The sequence below is a fragment of the Apis cerana genome, unplaced genomic scaffold, assembly GCF_029169275.1.
Source record: "Apis cerana isolate GH-2021 unplaced genomic scaffold, AcerK_1.0 scaffold3_AcerK, whole genome shotgun sequence".
Lineage (NCBI taxonomy): Eukaryota > Metazoa > Arthropoda > Insecta > Hymenoptera > Apidae > Apis > Apis cerana.
The window spans coordinates 120,001-135,000 of NW_026893561.1; the positions used below are offsets into that span (position 1 = coordinate 120,001).

General features: G+C 42.4%; 2 non-coding genes across 2 annotated transcripts; both read right to left on the bottom strand.

The window, feature by feature from the left end:
* Positions 1 to 1,340: 1,340 nt before the first annotated feature.
* On the bottom strand, positions 1,341 to 1,494 carry LOC133667753 (5.8S ribosomal RNA). The gene has a single exon (XR_009833356.1). It is a non-coding gene; the product is annotated as a 5.8S ribosomal RNA (ribosomal RNA).
* A 1,541-nt stretch (positions 1,495 to 3,035) lies between these two features.
* LOC133667777 (small subunit ribosomal RNA) lies at positions 3,036 to 4,954 on the bottom strand. The gene has a single exon (XR_009833380.1). It is a non-coding gene; the product is annotated as a small subunit ribosomal RNA (ribosomal RNA).
* Between the last annotated feature and the right edge of the window lie 10,046 nt (positions 4,955 to 15,000).

Below are 15,000 nucleotides of genomic sequence, written 5' to 3' on the forward strand. Positions count from 1 at the left end.
GAAGAAGAAGAAGAATATTCCTTTTTGCAATCGTAGTGTTTTAAATATGCACCGCACCATAGTGCCAATTATCGTATGTCGTATTCATGTTCGAGTCCAGACTCACGCAAGATGTCCAATATCGGTTTTGTTTTAACGCCCGTCCTCTATTTTAGCTTCCGTTGACAATTCCAGCGGTTCCTACTTTTAAAACCTCCGTCGTTTTCTCATCTGTACAGAGATCGAAATCACCGATACACGCCTTCGAAGCTCAACCCGATTATAATACCCTGATCCATCAAAGACGATGAACAGGCCGGGGATGGTACGTCGAGGCGTGCACGAGTCTCTTTACTGCTGTACAGAGAAAAAGAGAAAAAAACAAAATGAGGCAAAGTGAAACTCACGCAAGGAAAAATATCACGAGCCGTTTCCGGGGACTGGACGACCGACATGGACATGCGGTCCGGCGATAGACAACGAAAAAGGCATGGGATGACCAACACTAGATTCAGGAAATTTCTCTTCCTCTGCGCGGAGATGCCATAATTTGTCGTCTCGAAAAGGAAAAAGAAAAACGAAAGAAAAGCCTCGCCAAAGAGAATCGTACTCGTCCTCATCTTACGTATCCTATTATCTCCGTGGAGTCTTCGATCTCTGGTACGAAAACGTATCGCTTAAGGACTCGCGTGCACGTTGATGTGACGGTCCAGCGGATAGTTCCGACAGAGTATGACACACACGAAGGAACGGAGTGGGTATTCCGATTCCTGGGGCTCTTCTCTCTCTCTCTTTTCTTTAACAATCTCGACGAACGGCAATCATCACGCGCCATCAAGGGATCTCTCTTCCCTCCTCTCTCGATATTAAACTCCCATATTTTATCCTTTCTCACAGTATCGCAGAAATATTAATTTCAGACGACGTTAGGGGCGCGGTATGTAATCGTGATCCAAAGACGGACGAATCGAAGCAGTGGCGGGTACGAAATAACGTTGAAAACGAGCACGAAGCGGTGAAACACGGGCGGTCATCCGTTACGTAAAACGGACGACTCACGACACCGAGAACACTCACGCAGGTCCGTGACATTTTCATTGTTACATACCACACGCTAGCACATGCATTTCGATTCTGTAGTCTCGGTCACGACCGCGACGAACGCCAACGAACGTCCAACAATCGCTCGTACGTCGCGCATCTTCCTCCTTGTAACTTGTCCTTTCCTCGATTTTTGACACCCGACTCGGAAACGTTCGATTTTAAAGAACGACGGCGGGGATTACAAAAAAGAGAGAAAAAAGGATCAAATGTACGAAGAGTAACGATACGCAACGCAAGCAGTATTTGGGTTACGTGAACGACCCTCAGCCAGGCGTGGTCAGGAATTGTATCCGTGGACCGCAATGTGCGTTCGAAATGTCGATGTTCATGTGTCCTGCAGTTCACACGTTGACGCGCAATTAGCTGCGTTCTTCATCGACCCACGAGCCAAGTGATCCACCGTTCAGGGTAATCGTATTTTTCTTTTTATTTTTTATATTAAGGAAACGACGAGGATACCCCGATACTGAATCCTTTTTTTTTTTTAAACCGTCGCTCAACCTGGAGAGAACGACTCTTCTTCGAAGCATGGTCGCAGAGCCCATACGCTTAAAAAAATTCGATATTGAAAACTATAATTCGTTCAGGTATATATTGCATTCTCGATAAAATTCGATGGGATACGAATTTCGGTTGGCCTCGAGCGGTCTTACCTCCCAATTTCCGAAGCGAATATCCGCTAACGGTACGGGTGTCCGACTCACGACACGATGGCCTCTCTGTATAACCGAACATAATTCGATATTCCCCTCTGAACGAACAACGTTTCAACTTTTAAATAAGAAGCGATAAAATCGGGCTCACGTCGACGCGATGCATCTTGGTTTCGCCGTTCTTGGTTTCGTCGGTTTAAAGCTTACAACGACGACGACCATCACACCATCCACCCATGGGTAGGAAGCACGATTCGAGAATGATTATAGCGTATAAGAGAAAGAGGTCGAACTGGTATCCATCGAAGAGAACGTCGCGAAACAAAGTTCGACGGCGGCTCGTCCATCCTTCGATTTCGTTTTACTATCGACGCGCTACTTGTCCTTACCGCTTTTTCGATTATCATTATCTCGACAGCTTCGTTCGATCCCAAAGTCTTGGTGTGCGGTCCTCGTCCATCTCCCGTTTTATAACGGGAGCTCAGGCAACGAAAATAAAAAAAGAGAAAGGAGGTACAGAAATGTGAATTTGGTACTTTTCTTGCACGTATCTATATACATACACATACGCAACGCACGCATATACGTTCATAAAGACGGCGGGTCTATTTAAAAAAGACCTCACGCAAGCGCCTTATTGTGTTGTCAAGCCATTTGTCATTTTATTTTTGTGTTTTCAATATATTTCAGTAGGGACGTAATGTTATTAAAGCGGCGGGTCATTTAAAAATTCGACCTCACGCAAGCGCTTTTTTCTTTTTATCATTTTGTATATACCATTATGCATATACATACGTGATACGTACACGTACGTGCAAACCGTACCTTTATAAATCTTTATTAAAAATATACATCATCGAGACGGCGGATCGCGTCCGTATATGCATCCGTAAACGCACACACGACGACGACGATCTCACGCAAGCGTCCCTTTGTATCTTTTTGCGTACCATAACGACATTCATCTCGTCGAGACGGCGGGTCCGTTTATTCGATAAATAGACCTTCACGCAAGCGTCTCTTCGAGCTTATTTATCGTTATTCCCTCTCTCTTCGTGTCGAATTTTCGTGTCTGGTAAGAAAAAAATTCGAAAATGATCGAAATCAACGGATACAACGGACGGAAGGGATTTCTTTTTCTTTCCCTCCTCACGTAAGCCATCGTTCCGTGATTTCATTATTCGTTCGATGTACAAAGTACATTTTGGTATTTGATAATGGAATCGAAATTCCATTTTATCCTTCTCCTTGTTTATCTCTCTTTTTGTTACGCATTCTCTTTTTGTATGTTTCATTCGTTAATGATCCTTCCGCAGGTTCACCTACGGAAACCTTGTTACGACTTTTACTTCCTCTAAATGATCAAGTTTGGTCATCTTCCCGGTAACATCGGCAATGCCGAGACATTGGCCGCGCACCAGTCCGAAGACCTCACTAAATCATTCAATCGGTAGTAGCGACGGGCGGTGTGTACAAAGGGCAGGGACGTAATCAACGCGAGCTTATGACTCGCGCTTACTGGGAATTCCTCGTTCATGGGGAATAATTGCAAGCCCCAATCCCTAGCACGAAGGAGGTTCAGCGGGTTACCCGGGCCTTTCGGCCAGGGAAACACGCTGATTCCTTCAGTGTAGCGCGCGTGCGGCCCAGAACATCTAAGGGCATCACAGACCTGTTATTGCTCAATCTCGTGCGGCTAGAAGCCGCCTGTTCCTCTAAGAAGATTTGTTTGTACGTTGGTAGTAAAAACCCACCGACCGAAGCCGAGGGCCTTCGAGATACCATAAGTTACGTCTATTTAGCAGGCTAGAGTCTCGTTCGTTATCGGAATTAACCAGACAAATCGCTCCACCAACTAAGAACGGCCATGCACCACCACCCACCGAATCAAGAAAGAGCTATCAATCTGTCAATCCTTCCGGTGTCCGGGCCTGGTGAGGTTTCCCGTGTTGAGTCAAATTAAGCCGCAGGCTCCACTCCTGGTGGTGCCCTTCCGTCAATTCCTTTAAGTTTCAGCTTTGCAACCATACTTCCCCCGGAACCCAAAAGCTTTGGTTTCCCGGAAGCTGCCCGCCGAGTCATCGGAGGAACTTCGGCGGATCGCTGGCTGGCATCGTTTATGGTTAGAACTAGGGCGGTATCTGATCGCCTTCGAACCTCTAACTTTCGTTCTTGATTAATGAAAACATTTTTGGCAAATGCTTTCGCTTCTGTCCGTCTTGCGACGATCCAAGAATTTCACCTCTAACGTCGCAATACGAATGCCCCCATCTGTCCCTATTAATCATTACCTCCGGGTTCCGAAAACCAACAAAATAGAACCGAGGTCCTATTCCATTATTCCATGCACACAGTATTCAGGCAAAGGTAGCCTGCTTTAAGCACTCTAATTTTTCAAAGTAAACGTATCGGCCCACCTCGACACTCAGTGAAGAGCACCGCGATGGGATATTAGTTGGACCGCCCACAAGGAGCTAAGCCCACCGATAGGACGTACCACATAATGCCAGTTAAACACCGCGAGCGGTGAACCGACACTGTGACACACAGATTCAACTACGAGCTTTTTAACCGCAACAACTTTAATATACGCTATTGGAGCTGGAATTACCGCGGCTGCTGGCACCAGACTTGCCCTCAATTGGTCCTCGTTAAAGGATTTAAAGTGTACTCATTCCGATTACGGGGCCTCGGATGAGTCCCGTATCGTTATTTTCGTCACTACCTCCCCGTGCCGGGAGTGGGTAATTTGCGCGCCTGCTGCCTTCCTTGGATGTGGTAGCTGTTTCTCAGGCTCCCTCTCCGGAATCGAACCCTGATTCCCCGTTACCCGTTACAACCATGGTAGGCGCAGAACCTACCATCGACAGTTGATAAGGCAGACATTTGAAAGATGCGTCGCCGGTGCTAGATGACCATGCGATCAGCACAAAGTTATTCAGAGTCACCAAAACAAACGATGGACGAACGGACGAGCCGTCCGCCACCGATTGGTTTTGATCTAATAAAAGCATTCCTCCCATCTCTGAGAGGAATTCTGTTTGCATGTATTAGCTCTAGAATTACCACAGTTATCCAAGTAAATGTGTCCACGATCTAATGAACCATAACTGATTTAATGAGCCATTCGCGGTTTCACCTTAATTCGGCATGTACTGAGACATGCATGGCTTAATCTTTGAGACAAGCATATGACTACTGGCAGGATCAACCAGGGATCTTAGTTTATTATTAATATATTTTGCCAATTTTGACATATATATATTTTTCGTCGTCGGTGCCCCCTCACCGATCGACTACAATAGGTCTTTATAAATATTCGAGCACGTATCAAGCATGCTAAACATTTGGTAACCTTTTGAAAAAAATTTAATTTCATAAAGCGCGTAATATAAATTCACGCTGAGGCATATCCCAATGTAATATCAGCACTTCCACAATATGCCCCGTTCATTCACAATTTCAAGAATCATACTTCACAATATCATATATATAAAAATTATAATATAATATTGTGTTTTATTTAACAACGTGGTGTTACAATAACATCGCACGTCGTTTCTTTTCTCTCACTTTTACAAACTCAAAGCTCATCATACGAAACGTGTCGTATTGCAAGCCACCAAGAACTATTCGACACGCCCGTACGCCCTAGGGATTTATATATCCTTAGGTGTTAGAAAGGCCCGATCGCTCGAGGCTAAAAGTTGATGCTCAGTCGTACAAGTACACATGGCAAAAGCCATACATACAGGTCACCAGCGTCCCCCTATAGGTCGCTTTGCCGCTCAAGAGCCATTCGGTCATAGACACCGACTCGCGGCTATGCAGTGTGGAGAAAGATCGGTAAGAACCGGACAGAAACAGTCGAGAAAGTATTTCCCGAGGAGCGGTGTACCGTATCTCGACCGAGATCGTAGAACGGACACGCGCCCGACGCTGCTCCGCCCGGCCGCACCGGACCGTCGCTTCTCTTACAGTAACCGAACGGCCGGCCACCATGTCGGCGCCGACCGGGCTAATGCACGGCCGCTTATGGTGCAAAACCGCTGTAGCGACAGACCGAGCGGAGGGTACGCTGGAACTTAGACTTCGATCGATGATCATTATCATTATACAAATTGGTAAAAAAAATTACAAATATATTAACAGGATGGTATAAATGAAAGGTCAATAATAGATTTTTCAAAAAAATTAAATTTTTTTTTTCTCGATAAGAAAAGTTACGAAAAATTAATTTTTAATAAAGGAACAAAAAAAATTAACAATATAAAAAATTGCAAAGGATAAATATAAATTGATTAATGAAAAAAAACATACCAGTTATAACGTTATTTTTCGAGAAATTAAGAAAAAAATGCCCGAGTCATGTCGGTTCGGTGGCCCGACCGTACGCGCAAAGTCCCCGGTCATGTCGGTTCGCCCGTTCTATATATATCGCTCAGAGTAAACGGAAATTATAAGTATATTAACATGACGGTATAAATGAAAGGTCAATATTATATTTTTCAAAAAAATTAAATTTTTTTTTTCTCGATAAGAAAAGTTACGAAAAATCAATTTTTGATGAAAGAACAGAAAAAATTAAGAATATAAAAAATTGCGAAGGATAAATATAAATTGATTAATGAAAAAAAAACATACCAGTTATAAGGTTATTTTTCGAGAAATTAAGAGAAAAACACCCGAGTCACGTCGGTTCGACCATAGCTCGATCGTACGCGCAAAGTCCCCGGTCATGTCGGTTCGCCCGTCCTGCGCGTATAGCGCAAAGTCCCCGGTCATGTCGGTTCGCCCGTCCTACGCGTATGGCGCAAAGTCCCCGGTCATGTCGGTTCGCCCGTTCTATATATATATCGTTCAGAGTTCCCCGGTAAAAAAAAATTATAATTTATATTAACATGACGGTATAAATGAAAGGTCAATATTATATTTTTTCAAAAAAATTAAATTTTTTTTTTCTCAATAAGAAAAGTTACGAAAAATCAATTTTTGATGAAAGAACAGAAAAAATTAAGAATATAAAAAATTGCGAAGGATAAATATAAATTGATTAATGAAAAAAAAACATACCAGTTATAAGGTTATTTTTCGAGAAATTAAGAAAAAAACACCCGAGTCACGTCGGTTCGACCATAGCTCGATCGTACGCGCAAAGTCCCCGGTCATGTCGGTTCGCCCGTCTTACGCGTATGGCGCAAAGTCCCCGGTCATGTCGGTTCGCCCGTCTTACGCGTATGGCGCAAAGTCCCCGGTCATGTCGGTTCGCCCGTTCTATATATATCGTTCAGAGTTGGTAAAAAAATTATAAGTATATTAACATGACGGTATAAATGAAAGGTCAATATTATTTTTTCAAAAAAATTAAATTTTTTTTTTCTCGATAAGAAAAGTTACGAAAAATCAATTTTTGATGAAAGAACAGAAAAAATTAAGAATATAAAAAATTGCGAAGGATAAATATAAATTGATTAATGAAAAAAACATACCAGTTATAAGGTTATTTTTCGAGAAATTAAGAAAAACACCCGAGTCACGTCGGTTCGACCATAGCTCGATCGTACGCGCAAAGTCCCCGGTCATGTCGGTTCGCCCGTCCTGCGCGTATAGCGCAAAGTCCCCGGTCATGTCGGTTCGCCCGTCCTGCGCGTATAGCGCAAAGTCCCCGGTCATGTCGGTTCGCCCGTTCTATATATATATCGTTCAGAGTTCCCCGGTAAAAAAATTATAATTTATATTAACATGACGGTATAAATGAAAGGTCAATATTATATTTTTCAAAAAAATTAAATTTTTTTTTTCTCAATAAGAAAAGTTACGAAAAATCAATTTTTGATGAAAGAACAGAAAAAATTAAGAATATAAAAAATTGCGAAGGATAAATATAAATTGATTAATGAAAAAAACATACCAGTTATAAGGTTATTTTTCGAGAAATTAAAAAAAAACACCCGAGTCACGTCGGTTCGACCATAGCTCGATCGTACGCGCAAAGTCCCCGGTCATGTCGGTTCGCCCGTCTTACGCGTATGGCGCAAAGTCCCCGGTCATGTCGGTTCGCCCGTCCTTACGCGTATGGCGCAAAGTCCCCGGTCATGTCGGTTCGCCCGTTCTATATATATCGTTCAGAGTTCCCCGTAAAAAAAATTATAATTTATATTAACATGACGGTATAAATGAAAGGTCAATATTATATTTTTCAAAAAAATTAAATTTTTTTTTCTCAATAAGAAAAGTTACGAAAAATCAATTTGTGATGAAAGAACAGAAAAAATTAACAATATAAAAAATTGCGAAGGATAAATATAAATTGATTAATGAAAAAAACATACCAGTTATAAGGTTATTTTTCGAGAAATTAAGAAAAAACACCCGAGTCACGTCGGTTCGACCATAGCTCGATCGTACGCGCAAAGTCCCCGGTCATGTCGGTTCGCCCGTCTTACGCGTATGGCGCAAAGTCCCCGGTCATGTCGGTTCGCCCGTCCTACGCGTATGGCGCAAAGTCCCCGGTCATGTCGGTTCGCCCGTTCTATATATATATCGTTCAGAGTTCCCCGGTAAAAAAATTATAATTTATATTAACATGACGGTATAAATGAAAGGTCAATATTATATTTTTTCAAAAAAATTAAATTTTTTTTTTCTCAATAAGAAAAGTTACGAAAAATCAATTTTTGATGAAAGAACAGAAAAATTAAGAATATAAAAAATTGCGAAGGATAAATATAAATTGATTAATGAAAAAAACATACCAGTTATAAGGTTATTTTTCGAGAAATTAAGAAAAAAACACCCGAGTCACGTCGGTTCGACCATAGCTCGATCGTACGCGCAAAGTCCCCGGTCATGTCGGTTCGCCCGTCTTACGCGTATGGCGCAAAGTCCCCGGTCATGTCGGTTCGCCCGTCCTACGCGTATAGCGCAAAGTCCCCGATCATGTCGGTTCGCCCGTTCTATATATATCGTTCAGAGTTCCCCGGTAAAAAAATTATAATTTATATTAACATGACGGTATAAATGAAAGGTCAATATTATATTTTTCAAAAAAATTAAATTTTTTTCTCAATAAGAAAAGTTACGAAAAATCAATTTTTGATGAAAGAACAGAAAAATTAAGAATATAAAAAATTGCGAAGGATAAATATAAATTGATTAATGAAAAAAAAACATACCAGTTATAAGGTCATTTTTCGAGAAATTAAGAAAAAAAATACCCGAGTCACGTCGGTTCGACCATAGCTCGATCGTACGCGCAAAGTCCCCGGTCATGTCGGTTCGCCCGTCCTACGCGTATGGCGCAAAGTCCCCGGTCATGTCGGTTCGCCCGTTCTACGCGTATGGCGCAAAGTCCGGTCATGTCGGTTCGCTCTATATATATATCAGAGTTCCCGGTAAGAAAAATTATAAGTATATTAACATGACGGTATAAATGAAAGGTCAATATTATATTTTTTCAAAAAAATTAAATTTTTTTTTTCTCGATAAGAAAAGTTACGAAAAATCAATTTTTGATGAAAGAACAGAAAAAATTAACAATATAAAAAATTGCGAAGGATAAATATAAATTGATTAATGAAAAAAAAAACATACCAGTTATAAGGTTATTTCTCGAGAAATTAAAAAGAAATTACCCGAGTCACGTCGGTTCGACCATAGCTCGATCGTACGCGCAAAGTCCCCGGTCATGTCGCCCGTTCTACGCGTATCGCGTATGGCGCAAAGTCCCCGATCATGTCGGTTCGCCCGTTCTATATATATCGCTCAGAGTAAAAAAAAATTATAAGTATATTAACATGACGGTATAAATGAAAGGTCAATATTATATTTTTTCAAAAAAATAATTTTTTTTTTTCTCGATAAGAAAAGTTACGAAAAATCAATTTTTGATGAAAGAACAGAAAAATTAAGAATTAAGAATAAAAATATAAAAAATTGCGAAGGATAAATATAAATTGATTAATGAAAAAAACATACCAGTTATTATGTTATTTTTCGAGAAATTAAAAAAAAAATTACGTCGGTTCGACCTCGATCGTACGCGCAAAGTCCCCGGTCATGTCGGTTCGCCCGTCTTACGCGTATGGCGCAAAGTCCCCGGTCATGTCGGTTCGCCCGTTCTATATATATTATAAATATATTAACATGACGGTATAAATTAAAGTTCAATAATAGATTTTACAAGAAAATTAAATTTTTTTTTTCTCGATAAGAAAAGTTATGAAAAAAAATCTGTTTTTGATGAAAGAAAAGAAAAAAATTGACAATATAAGAAATTGCGAATGATAAATATAAATTGATTAATGAAAAAAAACAAGTACAAGTTATAAAGTTATTTCTCGAGAAATTAAGAAGAAAATATCCGAGTCATGTCGATTCGGTAGTACGACCGTACGCTCAAAGTCCCCCGGTCAGGTCGGTTCGCCCGTTCTACGCGTATCGCGCAAAGTCCTCCGATCAAGTCGGTTCGCTCGTTCTATACGTATCCTCCAACATCCATCCATGATATTTAGATATTTTTCCCGCAATATAGTTTAACGTTTCGAGTGATAATTCTTCTGTTCTGTAATCTTACAATCTAAGAAGCTTGTATCTGCCCATTATTATCATTGTTTGCTTACAGTTACTATGTGTTGGTCGAAAATGAAAATCCTTTATTGCTACTATTTTGATATTACTATTATTACTATTTTTTTTTCCCCCCCCTTTTTTAAATAGTATAGCGTACTCGCATATAATATTTTTATTAATACAATTATTTCATGTTTTAGACATTAATTCGTCTTATATTTTATATCTATTATGAATATTCATAAATATTTACATTCCCCTCCTTTTTTCTCCCCTTCCCCGTTCTTTCTCCTTTCCAACTCTACTCTCCTCCGGGATTTTCTATCACTAGAAATATATTTTCGTTATTTTTATTAGTTACTCCAATACAATATTATAATTACATTTGTTTCGTTTTTCTATATTAATTTCACTATACCATACGTAACGATTCAACGATGTTACGTTCTGTCTATTTTCTAATAACATCGATTTTTCGTTTCAATGACCTCGGTCACATCGCTTCGTTTGCATCCGTTTCGTTTGCGCAATTCCCGGTCCCCAGTCATGTCGCTTCGGCGCTATCATACCGTTCGCGACTATTTCCCCGGTCACGTCGCTTCGGCGCTATCCTACCGTTCGCGACTATTTCCCCGGTCACGTCGCTTCGGCGCTATCATACCGTTCGCGACGATTTCCCCGGTCACGTCGCTTCGGCGTTATCCTACCGTTCGCGACTATTTTCCCGGTCACGTCGCTTCGGCGCTATCATACCGTTCGCGACGATTTCCCGTCACGTCGCTTCGGCGTTATCCTACCGTTCGCGACGATTTCCTTTTCCCCGGTCACGTCGCTTCGGCCCATTCATGCGCGTCACTAATTAGATGACGAGGCATTTGGCTTATGCGCTTACGATCAAAGCGACTGTGGCGGATCGAGGATACTCCTCCTCGTGGGGCTCATCGTTTAAGACATTTGAATTCCGTGGGCTCACTTTCTGCGATGCCGCCAAGGAATTCGCCCGGGGCGGACTTGGAAAAATTAGGAACGGGGACCCTTTCGGGAGGCGCACTTAGCCGCACGCCGTAGCGTGCGTTGTCCAGGAGTGCCTCGCGGAGGCGTCGCCCCAGATTCCACTATGCGAACATAATGGAATCTGCCCCGCGCCCTCGGCGTACAATAGTACGTCAGGACTCGCACCGCTCGGTGTAAAGGCCGAGACGGGCTAAATTGTTCATCAGCTGGCAGCTGCTTCGTCTTTTCGTGTGTCGACCAGTGGTCTCGTTCGCTTTTAGAAATTATAGTATTTGCCTTGCGGCTTCGTCAGTTTTTAAAAGGTATAAATAAATAAATAAATTAAATTAAATAAATAAATAAATATTTTTTTAACGATCACGGTATGTGATCGTAGTCCAAAATTCGTTGGTTATTTCTATCGACGATCGGAGGGCAATTAGTGAAGCCGTCAGGGCATGTTTCGTTTGAAGCCCTAGGATTCTGAGACTCTCTACAGTGGCCCGGGGCACTGCCCCTCTGCACCCGATGACCACTGGTATAACGCGGCTCTCTTTGGCCTTAAACCTCTGCTTAAGAGATTCGGCCGTTTTTCATACTTTTGCACTTTTCTTTGTATGCTTTCCTCAGGGAGTCGTTGTTTTCATATCGAACGGTGACGTCAACGACGTAAACCTTATCATGGTCTTTTATGACCATATCCGGCTTACGTCTGTCACCGTCGATTTCCAACTCCGGCTCCTGAATATTGCACATTCTTTTGATATATTATTAGCAATGAGGCCGCATATCTCGTCATGTCTTTTAATTCTTTTATTTTTCGTATGTGTACATAGTCCCAGAATATGTCCTAGGGTTTCTACCTGGACGCCGCACCTCCGGCAGTTTATATCTATGTCTCTCTTTGCTCTCCGGAGTGCTACTCTGGTTCCACACGTATTGGTTCTTAATTTTAATGCGTCCAGGTATCGGGACGGCTTCAGTAATTCGGGGTTATAGAGCCATGCGTTACCAATTCTATCCCCGAAAAATTCGTCGATCCCTTGTCCTTGCGAGGCGAAGGACTTCCATCTGCTGGTATCCGCCCTTTTCAATTTCTTTCGCGTAGCCTCGATCTCTTCTATCTCGCACGGCCAAGATAGGCCCACCGACGCAGCGTATTTCTTTGTAATCTCCTCTTGCCTCTCGAATGCAGTTTTGGTGGCGATATCCTGTGATCTTGTCATTTGTATACTGTTTCTTAGTTTGGCCAACTTTACAATGTTGGCCACTCGTTGGACACCTAGACCTCCGTGACTTTTTTCAGTGTATATCACTCCGTCCGTTGTGGACGGATGGAGTGCAGTATTTGTTTTATTATTTGCTTTATCTCATGATCAATTTGGTCTAGCGTGCCCAACGGAGGAGGATTCGCCACCAATTTGTGTATGTACCTCGGCAAGAGGTAGATTCTTATTAAGTTGATTTTTTGGTGTGGTTTTAGTTTCAGTCTCGTGACGCTTTTTGCTGCGTCGATGATCTCTTTGATCGAGGCTTGGCACATTCCTCTCCATGGATTGAGCGTGGTTCCTAAGTACTTTATTGCTTTTTCTGGGTCAGCATATGGTATATTCTGCTGACCCAACGTCAGTTTCGGATCTTTGAGGAACCACGTCTTCAATTTGTGTTGGATTTGGAATGTGCCACATTTTTCGGCGGATACTTTCATGTTTAATTCTTTCAGTTGTTCGTATAACAGCCGATTTTGTTTTTCGGCTGTTTCTTTGTCCTTCGCCAAGAGGACAATATCGTCTGCGAAAGCGAGAACTGAAACGTTCTCGCTTCCGAGTTTGACGCCCTCCGTCGTCTCGTCAAGAATCCCAATTATGGGATCAATTGTTAAATTAAAAAGTAAGGGAGATAGCGGGTCTCCCTGCTTGATCCCTCTCAGTAAGTCCACGGGCAATGTTCTGTCTTTACAATGTATAACTGTTTTGCAACCCCTGTACATGTCTTGCACATATTTGCTGACGAGACTTGGCACTCCTTTCATTTCCAGCCCTTTACTGATTGCTTCATGGGGAACCGTATCAAACGCTTTCGAAATATCGATTATTGTAATTACTCCACCTGACTCATTTTTCATTTTAGCCAGAGCGCTGCTGAGGATGGCTATGTTGTTTTTACAGCCATCCTCCTGTGTAAACCCCTTTTGTCTTGGGTGCTGCTTAACTTTGGACCGTAGTTTCCGGTCGATCATTGCCGAATATATTCTTCCCAGCAGAGACCCGATGGTGATTGGTCTCCAGTTCTCAACCTCTTCCGCGCTCTTTCCCGGTTTGGGAATAAGCGTGGTTCGGTTTACCTTCCACTGTGCTGGGTATATTCGGTGCAGCATGAGGAGATTACACAGTTTGGCAAAGACATGCAGCGCTCCTTTTTTTCTCAGGTGGAGCTTCTTTATTTGGTCGATACCGGCTGCCGTATCGACCTTAATTTTCTTGAATTTTTCCAATAGGTTCCCCATTGTGATGGGAGTCCAAATCTCGCCTATTTCTATTTTGTTGTTTTGGGGTTGCAAACCCGCCAATTTTCTGGCCCACTTTGGCCCCACAGATTTTTGTATAGTGGACCCACCGAGTCGGCCCCAGGGAGACTGATCGCTTCTTCTCCCTTACCTGACTCACCCATTATTGCCAAGTCCAGGAGCTTCCTTGGGCATTTTCTGTATAGCTCCTGGTGCTTGGCGTATAGAAACTTCTTCCTCTTGCTATGGGTGGTCCTTCCCCTTCTTTGATGCTCTTTTTTGTCTTGGTCGATTCCCTTCTTCATGCTGCGTATCTTCTTTGAGGGAATCGACGAATTTTGAAGTACCATGTCTACTTCTTCTTTTTTGATATTTCTTGAAGGTGCCAATCCTTCTATTTCCTTTTCCACCCCTCGAAGGAAGTCTCCTTCGTCGAGGTGGTTTGACATTATATACTGGAGAAACGGCTCTTGCCAGCGATCTTCTTGTTGAGCCGTTTCTCGGATTTCTCCTCCTCCTTCGTCCTCCGTGGCCGATTCGTAAATGCTTTCTTCCGAGGACTCGGAGGAAGGGGATCTTGCTTCACTTTCAGTCATGGCCACTTCTTCCTCTTGAACGGGCAGGAGCCTCCTTTTGTCGCTTATTTGTTTCAGGGTCTTGTCGGGAAATATTCTCTCAGCGCTACATTCGGTTGTTTTAAATGTTTGTAGCGCTGATTTAGCTTGATTAATAGATCTGTTTCATCTTTAGACCAGACCGAGGCTCTACTGACTGGTCTTGTATTTCCCCGACTTGTGCTTTGTGCTCTTTTTGGTTCCTTATCGCCGGATGTCTATGTCTCTCGTGCATAGACAATCCTCTTTGCGATAGGAACGATTCCTCACAGGACTCGCATTTGAATTTTGCAACACCTTCCCATATTTTTCGCCCCTTACACTTTGGTAAGTGGCACCTGCAGCCATGGAGCTTTTCGAACTCCTTATGGCATGCAGCGCACCTCCATATAATTACTTCTTGGGGGTGTTGCGTGTCTTTATGTTTGGCGTATTGCGATTCCTGGAGGAATCTAATATCCTTCCCCTTTTTGAGCACCAGTAGCATTTTATCTGCCCGCTCAATGGTAAATTTATCATGTCCATATCGTAGTCCGGGGATACGCCTTTGTCGTCACCAGTGGCCCTCCCATCCGTTGCG